Here is a 12,440-nt window from a genome sequence, read left to right on the forward strand (position 1 = left end):
TTAGTAGGTACATGTATCTCATTTTTACACCTGGGCCAAGAGGGACATGATATGGGGAAATTATCGGCTCTTGTCCAATTTAATCATATGATTGCACAGAAGTCGAACCCCGGGACAATCGGTTTAAAGACCCCACAATCTTAACCACAGGACCATGACATCAAAACATCTCAATTCTGAGGCCAGAAAAAAAAAATGCTAACAGTTCTATTGTCAATAATCAAGGGTTAGACAAAGAAAGGCAGCAAACCGTTTTCATTTTTACTAATGAGAGCTACCAATGAGGGCCACTTTGTTTTTTGTTTTTTTTTGTTGCTGTTTTTCTTGCTATAGTTGGAATACAATGCAGCTCTTTTAGATGTCATTTGGAGTACATCATCATAATCTACTGCAAATTTTGAGAGCAAAAAAAAAGAAATGTATTTATTGTAAGCTATTTTTTTTTCTCAATAGCCACTTTCTACAACCCAATATGACTCCCAGAGTCATTAAAAATCCATCATAAAAAATGTCATCCTAAAAATCCAAACGTATACAGCCGAAACTTTTATCTCTAAAGTGCATCTCACGTCATACTCTGAATATCTGTTTGGCTAATTGTCTCTCCCCCCCCCCCCTCCCGCCCCTTCTCTTGCCTTTTCATATCCCCCAGTCATCTTGACTCCTTTCTTCACTAATTATTTTCGATATTTGCCGTGAGCGACTGGAGAAACGCTAACCATCTCAGCCGTGGCTCCAACCTTTATCGTTTTTGACAAGCTCCGAAGAGGTTCCGATTTTATTTTTTTTTTAATCCGATGATACAGCAACCATCCCAAAAAACTTGTACTGCTGCAGCTTTGGAAAAAAAATGGTTTACAGAAATACACCACATTACCAACGGAGGACGATGTGTCTTGGGGGGAAAAGCTGTCTGCAGCACTCTTTTTGCTTCTTCTTCTTCTTCTTCTTCTTCTTCTTTTTTTTTTCTTCTTCCTCTTCTTCTTCTTCTTCTTCTTAAATCTGGCAGTAACCAATATACCGTTATAAATCTAATGAGTGATGCAATGTATACTAATGAAATAGAAAATGGCTAGTTTTATTTTTCTCCGGTAGTTTGTGTGTAGAAAGTAGCTGGCCTACCAGTAGAAGTACGTACGATGGCTTTATCGTAACTTTCATGTTTGTTTCCTTTTCATAAGTGAGCTCAAGGATACCGGAAAAATAGCTGTATCGTAAAATCAATTACTTTTCAAAAACCTGCCATCGATTGATTGTTATCCCGTACTCTTGCAAAAATTAAACAAAAACAAAGCAAGAATAAAATCCTATACTCACTCCCTCGCAGAGTTATTTGACTGTGATTATATGTCTGCAATTATTTTCCTACATTATAGTCTAATAAGAAATTTATTTTGAAACCGGTTCAATTGATTGCCTGCATCGCATCACATCGTAAGTACAACAAATTACAGTGAGAAAACGATTGAAAAGAAACGTTAAAGAATACATTTCAATCAAATATTTCTCCGTCCCCCAGCATCATTTTTTTTTTACTAGTTGATAACGACGGCACAGTACAGTGTCCCAATCTACACAATTAAATGCTTAAACTATTTAAAACATAAGGCTGTGCAATTAGTGAGGCAAGTCGTTAGTCCCAGGACATATTGTGAAATGAAATCGGGTTGTCGATATGACATTATTCAGGGGCGGAACCAGGAATTCCGTAAAGTGGGGGGGGGGGGGGGGCTTTACAAAATCAAAGGGGGCTCACGTACGCCCCTCCCCCATTTTTATGCCTCCGCCACGAAGTGGTGCCGGAGGCATTATGTTTTCGGGTTGTCCGTCCGTCCGTCCTTCCGTCCGTCCGTAATGAATTTTGTGGACAGGGTAACTATCAAAACCTTTTGAGGTATCCTAATGAAACTTGGCATGTGTGTGTATTAGGGGGTGAAGTTGTGCCTATCAACTTTTGAGTGCACATGCTCAAGGTCAAAGGTCAAAAGGTCAAGGTAAAATGCTTAAAATTTCACTATTTCCCCCATATCTATGCAATGCCTGAAGATATTTTCTTGAAACATAGTGTATACATGTATTACCTAATTAAGATTCTCTGGTAAGAGTTTGGGGTCATGAGGTCAAAAGGTCAAAGGTCAAAAGGTCAAGTAAAATGTTAAAATTTCACTTTTTTCTCTCTATCTTGGAAATTGTTCAAGGTATCTTTATGGAACAAAGTATATATGCATGTACTGACTGGCAGTGGTTATCTAGGGAATTTGGGGTACATGGGGTCAAAGGTCAAGGGCAATACTTCAAAATTTTACTATTTTCCTTATATTTATGAAATGATGGCAGGATTAATTTTTTTTTTTGAAACTTGATGTATGCATGTATAACCCACTAGATATTCTCTGGGATTTTTTTTTTTTTTTTTGCCAAGAAGGTCAAAGGTCAAAAGGTCAAAGATCAAGTGAAAGTGCTGAACTTACTTCTTTCTCCATATCTCGGAAGTGGCTCAAGTTATCTTTAAACTTAGTACATATTTATGTATGTTCTGCCTGACAGTGATTCTCTTATGAATCAAAGGCCAGATGAAAATGATAACAATTTACAGTTCAATACAGAAATTGCACTTTTACTCCATACCTTGAAAATTACTCAAGTGCGTAAACTTATGAAAGGGTCAAAGTCGAAGTTAAAGTTCTTAAATCCCCAAATACATGCTCTCCTTTTCATCCCATTAAACATAGGTCAAGGAAGGTGAACATTCGATACATTTGTGACAAACATGTCATTTTAATATTTTGCCAATTTTGTGAAAATGTAATCACACATTGTCCACATGTACTATAGACCTATTAGGAGAATCATGCATTATGGCGGAGGCATACCAGTCGCCATAGCGACATTTCTAGTTCTTTTTATTTCTTTTGTTTTAACAAAAATTTACTGGGCGGGGGGGGGGGGGGGGGGGGGGCTCCCGCCCGGTGCGCCCTGCCTGCATGGATCCGCCACTGATATTAAAGGTACTGTTTACCATTGGGAGCAGTGATTTGAAAAATGTTACAGTTATCACATGTGGTGCATGTGTGTAGGTCAGTTGCATCACAAATCATCCAACCACATGAAAATTTTGCAATAAAGCCTGAAATATATGGTGGTATCACTATTTTTCTCACTAAATCATAACTGTAGACGGTTTAGTCTAGAGACAATTTTATCATAAATGTTGTTAACATTTTGTATATTTAAGCAATGTTTAATATTGATTATACTGATTTACTTTTTTACACTGGTTGTTTCTATCCCTAACTCATATTTCAGAACTATTTTGAAGCACTAAAACTGGGTTTTTATTTCACCTGCAAATGGTAAATAATGCCTTTAAAGTGAATAAGAAAATCATTATGCCCACAGCATCAGACATGCATTCTGTGAACACCAGTAACATTTCAAACTGGAACTGTGCGTTGAGCATATATATGGCGGAAGTTAAAACCAAATTATCTACACCCTGTGCTGTCGTAGAAAAGTGGCAGTTGATTGGACGACGCCACGATATTATCATTCGTGACGTTGTGAATGTCCTTTTGATCGTAGTTTATCTCTCAGCAACAGCTGATAAACATATTTCGAAGGAAGGAGGAGTAGAATTAAGATGATGTGAAGTAGGATGTCCCTCAAGATGACTACTTCATAGAATTGATAGATGACTATAGCTACACACTGATAAGATTAATCGGAAGTTTGGCGAGACATTGGTTTTCATATTGAAAAAAAAAGTGCCAATGCTTTGAGGTATGACAGGTTGCTGGGACATTGGTGGATGGTGCCGTCTGCAGATTATCTAACTGATGCAAAAATCTGGGAAGGCTTTAAATTTGACTGCGACCATTCACTCTGCCAGGGTTCTACTCACTCTGGTTTTATTAAAGATCATGTGATAAAGAGATGTATGCAGATCCCTACTTTCCACTTTCCATGCCTGACATGCGAACGCAAACATTACCCAACTTACATTGGCGCCAATGATAACGCAATGATTATTTTGTCATTTTTTCAGCTTTTGCTACTGTATGAATGAATACAGTCAGAGCGGTTATTATCAATGTTGTGGAAGATTGATGTTAAACAAACATCAAATTACATACACTGTACATGTATTAGATTACAATGTCTTGTACACAGTAATTGTCTATATCATGCATAACGTTTAGATGTATTGGTTCCCGTGGTAACCCAGCTCTAAAATTCCTTACTGTGTACAACGTCTTATCGGAGGCACATCTGTTTGCACACAAGTCATTTGTGCATGATTTCGCTGGGACGAAAAAAAAAATCGCAATATCTCTATAATATAAAGCCAAATGGAGAGTTATCTGTTGTACATCATGGTTGTGCTACAATAAAAAAAAAATTGCCCATGTTCTTTTCTTTTGTATTCGTTTGGCCAGTTCGTACCAATTTCTGATCTCCATGTTTTCTGACCTTCATTTATCGACGCTAAAGACTTATATTTCCTTGGAAACCTATTGTTGCTACATATTACTTTAGCTTTTCGTCGGTTTCCTTCAGTTTTCTCTCTCATATCAATTCACAATGTCAGCATTGAATACTACTTTTACTGCATATCTCTCTCAAAGAGATTTTGGGATTTTGTCTTTTTGTACATGTTATGTATAATATGTGACCACTTTTTTATTATTTTTTGAGAAATGTACAAATGAACTTAACTAGATCAGAGACTGAAAATTACTATACTGCTTTAACAATGTCCTATCAACCAGAACATTGGTTATATGACATAAAACATAAATGTGCATATCACCTGATTAGATTTAAAAGAAATATGAGATATATGATACAAACTTGTCTCCATAAAATCAGCTCATAACTCTTGCAAATAAGGGCGGCTAAAAGCCTTGAAGACGATTTCCCTCCGAGTCGGCTGTCTAAAGGTTACACAAAGACCCAGCAACTTGAATATTCATAATGTAATAACAATCCTTTTACGAGTTCCTATTGCCTTCTTGCTCCGTTATCATGCCAAGGACCAGTAAAATACATTCAAGTAAACGATCTACGAATAAAAGTGCGCCCGCAACATTATACAGACATTATCTTACAGCACCTTGAAATTGTGCACGTGATAAATCTTGATTTGATACACCTTAACATAAATCTTAGGGGCAGGGAGACATTAACATATTTAAGCATTTTTTGAAGTCAAATTGCGTCCTTAGAGTCAGCTCACCTTGCGTCTGCTGGATATAAAGTGTTCAGCAGAAGAGCCAAGGGCTACACTAGCTGAGTCCGGTGTGTACACACACTCGTGGACCAAATATTTGGATATGAATTAAATATGATTGACGAGCGGAAGACATGGTCTGCTTCGGCCAACCAATGTGTTTGTATATACAAACACGACATGTTGCGAGAATTGAAGCGGTGGTTAATTAGGACACCGTATAGCTGGAACTGTGTGTGCTGTTCAATCAAGAAATGAAGGGAGGGAATCTCTTTCGCGGTATAGCATCGTAAGCATTACAGGTTCCTGGCTAGTATGTCTGATCGTCTGCCAGTCCGTTTGTCTGTTTGTTACGATCACACGTAAATCAAGCGAACCGTGCTTACAGTGACTATAATTGGGTGTAGGGAGTGGGGAGCAAAATATATTTTAAAAAATAGAGAAAAGAGACATGAGAGGGATGGAGAGAGAAAAAAAAACAAATTACATTATATTTTGTATTGTGAAATCATTCCGGAGAATTGTTAGAAAGTATATCTTGGCGAAATGAAAATCCTCTGTTGTCTTAAAGTAGCAAAAGAAAGAATGCAGTTTAGGACATCGAGAAATTAAATGAAAGTTGTAATTGCTTTCTGTTGAAAATGTTTATGTAATATGTGTAATGTGTTGGAATTGACAATGATACATCTTATTCTCGACGAATTACAAACTACAGTGTATATTGATAGCAGTGTATACCTGGAATATTTTAGGGTCCATGATAATAATTATCATGTGCATTATATAAGCTGGGATAAAGGGAGACTTGTGGCTATCTAAATATGGATTATTCCGGTTAACATGCAATCTCCGTTAACATATCTATCAGTCGAGGATGGAGCACATGATTTTCTCTCAACCCGTTTCCTATGGGAACCTAGAGGCCTGTATATTAAGTCTATTGGGATTTCAGCATTCAGTATTTACGATATGGGTTAAGTTGATTTTCCAACACTCGTGACTCATCATCAAACACTAAATATGTATTTACAATCATAACTTGCAAAGACAGGTGTTTATACACGCATGCGCAAAGATTTATTCATTTGTTTATGCATTGTACAAGGAATGCAAAACAGTTACAAACAATATGATAGTTTACGCACAAATGTAGTGTAAATCCTTACTATTACACTTAAAAAATTCTCAGTCAAGATTGTTCGCATACATGCGTAAACAATATTTGTCGCTAACCGTATAGCATACTATGTGAAAGGAAAAAGACGATAATATGAAATTTCCTGCTTTAGTGTTGTCATATAGAGGCGTATATGCCCGAAAGGGAACTAAAATGAAACTTAAAGTTCGATAAACTGGCAATATTGCCACAATCATGAGCAGGAAAAATTTACCACCATCTCATCATAGCACGGAAGTTTCCCCAGCGGTAGATCCGGTTTCCACTTGTTTTAATGTCTCGTTTTCTAACCCAGTCAACTCTTAGACATTCGATATGTCTGTCAGGCGTTATACAGTTTGTATGCACAGTTATAAAACATTTGGCATGTGTAAAGATGCCAATAACATATACATACTATATGCATCGTTTTAAACAATGGAGTCAATATATTTGTCATACAGCGATAATAAATGCAGTTATAAACATTCTCTGTGTCTGTCATGTTTGAAACCATATGGAGACAACGACAGACCCATCCAGATATACAGCAGACCATCCGTCACCATATCCGTGTTTGTGACATCGAGAACAAAATTAATTACAAGGTCCCAGAGATTCACATAATTATAGCGATAAGTACTGCTCCTAAGAGTTACTGCGTATTAATACATGAAATATAAATCATTAGTTATAGGCCTATAAATGCCGATGATTGTTCGGAGAATGTCTGATGTTGTTTTCTCAGCATTTTATGATACTCAAATACAGAATATACAACTCTCAGAATGTGTGTTAGCGCGTGCATGATTACATGTTTTATATGTGTGTGTGTGTGTGTGTGGTGCATGTTTTTGTGTTATCATTGTGTTATTTTCACTTTGTGTATTATCATTGTATTATTTTCACTTTCACTTTCGCAACGCGAGAACTAACCTATTCATTAGTTATAAATAGCCATTGATAGATCAACACTTTACCACCCACTGGCGTAGCCAGGGGGGGGGGGGGGGGGGGGGGGGGGGGGCGATGGGGGCGGTCGCCCCCCCCCCCCCCCCTAAGATTTGGACCGGGGATTTGGGAGGCGGAAAAAAAAAAGCGTGTATACTGTATGCATGCACATGAAGCGGGTCTCCTTTGCAACCTTTCATCAAATAAGATATTTTTTTTTTGAATATTTCACTCAAAGTGTGCACCAGATCGTTGAATTTCAATTCAAAATATGCAAAATCTCTTGTGCTTGGGAGGGGGTATCCCCCTCCCAAACCCTCCCCCTCTGTGCCTCTTTCCCTAGCTAAGTACACTTTTTAGATTTACAAAAAATTCTGAATAATTCTGAGTGCACAAGACTTATCACTTATATTCCGAAAACTGAAGGTTCCCTCATGTTTAAGGGGAATTTCCCCTTTTAATCGACCCTTTCCTCCCTCAACACCCCCCCCCCCCCCAATTAGGTTTTTTTTTTGTGATTTCCCAAATGTTGATTCCATCAAATATGCGTATACGAGATATCTCAATTTCAACCTTAAAAAGATAAAAGCTCCATCGGAAGGAGGGTGGAGATAACACTCGCCACGCCTTCTCCCTGCTCGCCCCCCCCCCCCCTGCCATGCAAAGAAGTAGACTGTGGCTATACCCAGATCGCTTTATTTCAATTCTAAAAACGCAAAAGCTCCGCGAGCGGGAGGGGGAATCCCCCTTCCCCTAAGCTCTACCTTACTAGACTTTATACATACGCACAGATGGTGCACATTCAGAATAAGAGCTAAATTCCGTGAATTTAACACTTCGATGAAAAAGTATTGCACCAAAAATTTGCACCAGATCGCTGAATTTCAGGTCTGAAAACGCAAAATCACCTTCGTGAGGGAGGGGATATGCCCCTATCTACACCCTCGTGTGCATGCTTTTTTCTGTTTGATTGCTGAACAGACAGCGTTCATGATATTCAGTGTAAGAATTAATACAAGAAGACTAGTGTATTTAGATTATACCATTTTATAGGCAAATTGTTCAATAATAATCTACACTATATACTGCAACCTTAAACAAGTGGGACTGTTTCAACTCGTTAAAACACGCTAAAAACATGCATAAAATTGCACCATTTGCAACATCAAAATGCAAAAAGTTCTTACCGTGGGAGGGTGGACACCCCCCTCCCACACCCTTCCCTCCACCCTCGCTCGCTCCGCTCGCTCGGGTTCAGTCGCGTTCATGATATTCAGTGAAAAGAATTAATACAAGAGGTGTATCTAAATTTTACCATTTTATAGGCAAATTGTTCAATAATAATCTACACTAAAATATACTGCTACCTCAAACAAGTGGAATGCTTCACGTCTATAAAACGCGCAAAAACATGCATCAAATTGCACCATTTGCAACATCAAAATGCAAAAAGTTCTTACCGTGGGAGGGGGACACCCCCCCCCTCCCACACCCTCCCCCCTCGCTCGCTCCGCTCGCTCGGGTTCAGTCGCGTTCATGATATTCAGTGAAAAGAATTAATACAAGAAGTGTATCTAAATTATACCATTTTATAGGCAAATTGTTCAATAATAATCTACACTAAAATATACTGCTACCTTAAACAAGTGGGAATGCTTCACGTCTATAAAACGCGCAAAAACATGCATCAAATTGCACCATTTGCAACATCAAAATGCAAAAAGTTCTTACCGTGGGAGGGGGACACCCCCCCCCCCTCCCACACCCTCCCCTCCCCCCTCGCTCGCTCCGCTCGCTCGGGTTCAGTCGCGTTCATGATATTCAGTGAAAAGAATTAATACAAGAAGTGTATCTAAATTATACCATTTTATAGGTAAATTGTTCAATAATAATCTACACTAAAATATACTGCTACCTTAAACAAGTGGGACTGTTTCACGTCTATAAAACGCGCAAAAACATGCATCAAATTGCGCCATTTGCAACATCAAAATGCAAAAAGTTCTTACCGTGGGAGGGGGGACACCCCCCTCCAACACCCTCCCCTACCCCCTCGCTCGCTCTGCTCGCTCGGGTTCAGTCGTGTTCATAATATTCAATGAAAAGAATTAATACAAGAAGTGTATCTAAATTATACCATTTTATAGGCAAATTGTTCAATAATAATCTACATCAAAATAAAGTGCTACCATAAACAAGTGGGACTGTTTCACGTCGATAAAACGCGCAAAAACATGCATCAAATTGCACCATTTGCAACATCAAAATGCAAAAAGTTCTTACTGTGGGAGGGGGGAGTCCCCCCTCCCACACCCTCCCCTCCCCCCTCGCTCGCTCGGGCTCGCTCGGGTTCAGTCGCGTTCATGATATTCAGTGAAAAGAATCAATACAAGAAGACTAGTGTATTTAGATTATACCATTTTATAGGCAAATTGTTCAATAATAATCTATATCAAAATAAACTGCTACCATAAACAAGTGGGACTGTTTCACGTCTATAAAACGCGCAAAAACATGCATCAAATTGCACCATTTGCAACATCAAAATGCAAAAAGTTCCTACTGTGGGAGGGGGGACACCCCCCTCCCACACCCTCCCCTCCCCCTCGCTCGCTCCGCTCGCTCGGGTTCAGTCGCGTTCATGATATTCAGTGAAAAGAATCAATACAAGAAGTGTATCTGAATTATTCCATTTTATAGGCAAATTGTTCAATAATAATCTACATCAAAATAAAGTGCTACCATAAACAAGTGGGACTGTTTCACGTCGATAAAACGCGCAAAAAACATGCATCAAATTGCACCATTTGCAACATCAAAATGCAAAAAGTTCTTACTGTGGGAAGGGGGACACCCCCCTCCCACACCCTCCCCTCCCCCCTCGCTCGCTCCGCTCGCTCGGGTTCAGTCGCGTTCATGATATTCAGTGAAAAGAATCAATACAAGAAGTGTATCTGAATTATTCCATTTTATAGGCAAATTGTTCAATATTAATCTACGTCAATTAAACTGCTACCATGAACAAGTGGGACTGTTTCACGTCGATAAAACGCGCAAAAACATGCATCAAATTGCACCATTTACAACATCAAAATGCAAAAAGTTCTTACCGTGGGAGGGGGGAAACCCCCCTCCCACACCCTCCCCCCCCCCCCCCTCGCTCGCTACGCTCGCTCGGGCTCGGTCGCTTCGCTCCCTCGCAGACTAACCGCCCCCCCTAAGATGAAATCCTGGCTACGCCGTTGTTACCACCATCATTGACCATTGGAAAAATTATCATGGAGTAGACATGGTAGAGAAATTGAATCGTTGGTTTATGGGTACGTCCAAGAGAGTAGATGATTTGAGACGAAATTAGCCGCTGGACCATGCATAAAGTAAACCCCCATGAATCATGTATTAACTCCCCCGTTGCGACGACAGAGATTGAGCGATTGAAATCAAATTTTATCGGCACTTTGCGCCACCTAGTTTTCAAGAAAATTGCCTCCCAAAAGCCAATAAACACCGCCTTCAATATCTCAATTGGCTCGGTGTGCCCTGCACTCTTGGCAAAAGTGTACGACGTAATCTAATCTACAATGCCGTAATATTTGGCTTACATACATGTGCTTTGACTGCTACGAATTTATTCAACATTGTTCAATCTAACGCTTCGGAATATGCAGTGTCAAATTATTATTATCTTTCTTTTTTTTTTCTTTCTTTTTTTGAAGAAGAAGAAGTGAGTTTCATCTTCTGTCAATATCTTGGTTCAGTTGTAATGCAACAAGAATAGATCATAACCATCACGAAGTAGTTGCCATGATAGCATTGCACTCACTCCATTATATACTGTATCGCATGTTGTATATGAAATATACACTTGTATATTACATTTTTATATTACACAATTGTATTGACGACAGCGTTCGACAAAACAGAATCATAACTAAAGCTGTATTGTGGTTACTGCACAGCGTAGTCTCGATGTCTGCGAGTACAGCTGTTATTGAATCGAGCTGCAGGTCAGAAGTGGCAGCTGCGACACTCTATATGAATGGTTGCCCGTCCTTAACTCTCTTCATACCACTGGCACCTTAAATGGTATAGATATCAACAGTGCGTTAAACTAATTCTCCAGAGAGGGTTAACAACTGGTTAAATGCCCTTGCTCAACGTTTGCAAGAATCGTCATGATCATATACTGCTAACTTAGATGTTGTTGTTCCTAAGTTTACACTGTTTTAATGCTAACATTCCACACAGAGGGAGCAAACGTGCCTAACTATCGGAGAAGAATTGCTTTAAAACACTTTGATGTTGTTGTTGCTCTTTATATACGACATTTTATATCGCTCATTTAAGAGTCTTGGTGACATAACGTCATGGTGAAATTATATCAACATAGATGCATGAATAGAGTGTCATAATACACGGATACGCAAATAGGTATATACTATATGCAAATACACGCATACACATATGCGCATACGTTACAACAGTAACACGAAATGAATCCATGAGAGATATACTATATCAATATCACGATTGGTAATTAGTTGAATCGGTGCCAAGTGACATCCTGGGTTCTACAACAATAGATTCTTGCAATCTGAGAATCGGCGTAAGAAAATACTCAAAATAGCAAAGTCTACAGAAACATGATAGATGCCTAGAGTAGGCCTATATTATGCTCTTTAATATTGACTGCACGTTTGTCAAAGAGTTACCCTCAGTTTTCCTTTTTTTATTTCTGGTAATTTTGTACTTATGGTGCATGAGATTTGATACACTGTAGTTGAGACAAAAACATCACGTTGATAGCTTTCAGTTTTGAGTCCGTTTGTGTTGATGCCCCTGCCGTATTTCCTTTTTTCTCTCTCTCTCTTTCTCTCTTTCCCTCTCTATCTCTCCCTCTGTGACTCTCTTTCTCTTTCACACTAACTAGAAATAGATAAAAAGATGCACAGTATTGTGAAAAGTTACTTTAAAAACCTGTTCTCATTATACGCCGTTTTAGAACAATAGCATGGTATTTGGTGGCAGGTGCTGCTGGGGGTCTTGCATTTTTTTTTAAAGATTAAAAATACAAACAAAACCATCTTTAATTCAAATTTTTAA

Source organism: Diadema antillarum, unplaced genomic scaffold (genome assembly GCF_040938485.1).
Source record: "Diadema antillarum isolate AM-2024a unplaced genomic scaffold, OU_Dant_1.0 seq00000053_RagTag, whole genome shotgun sequence".
Classification (NCBI taxonomy): domain Eukaryota; kingdom Metazoa; phylum Echinodermata; class Echinoidea; order Diadematoida; family Diadematidae; genus Diadema; species Diadema antillarum.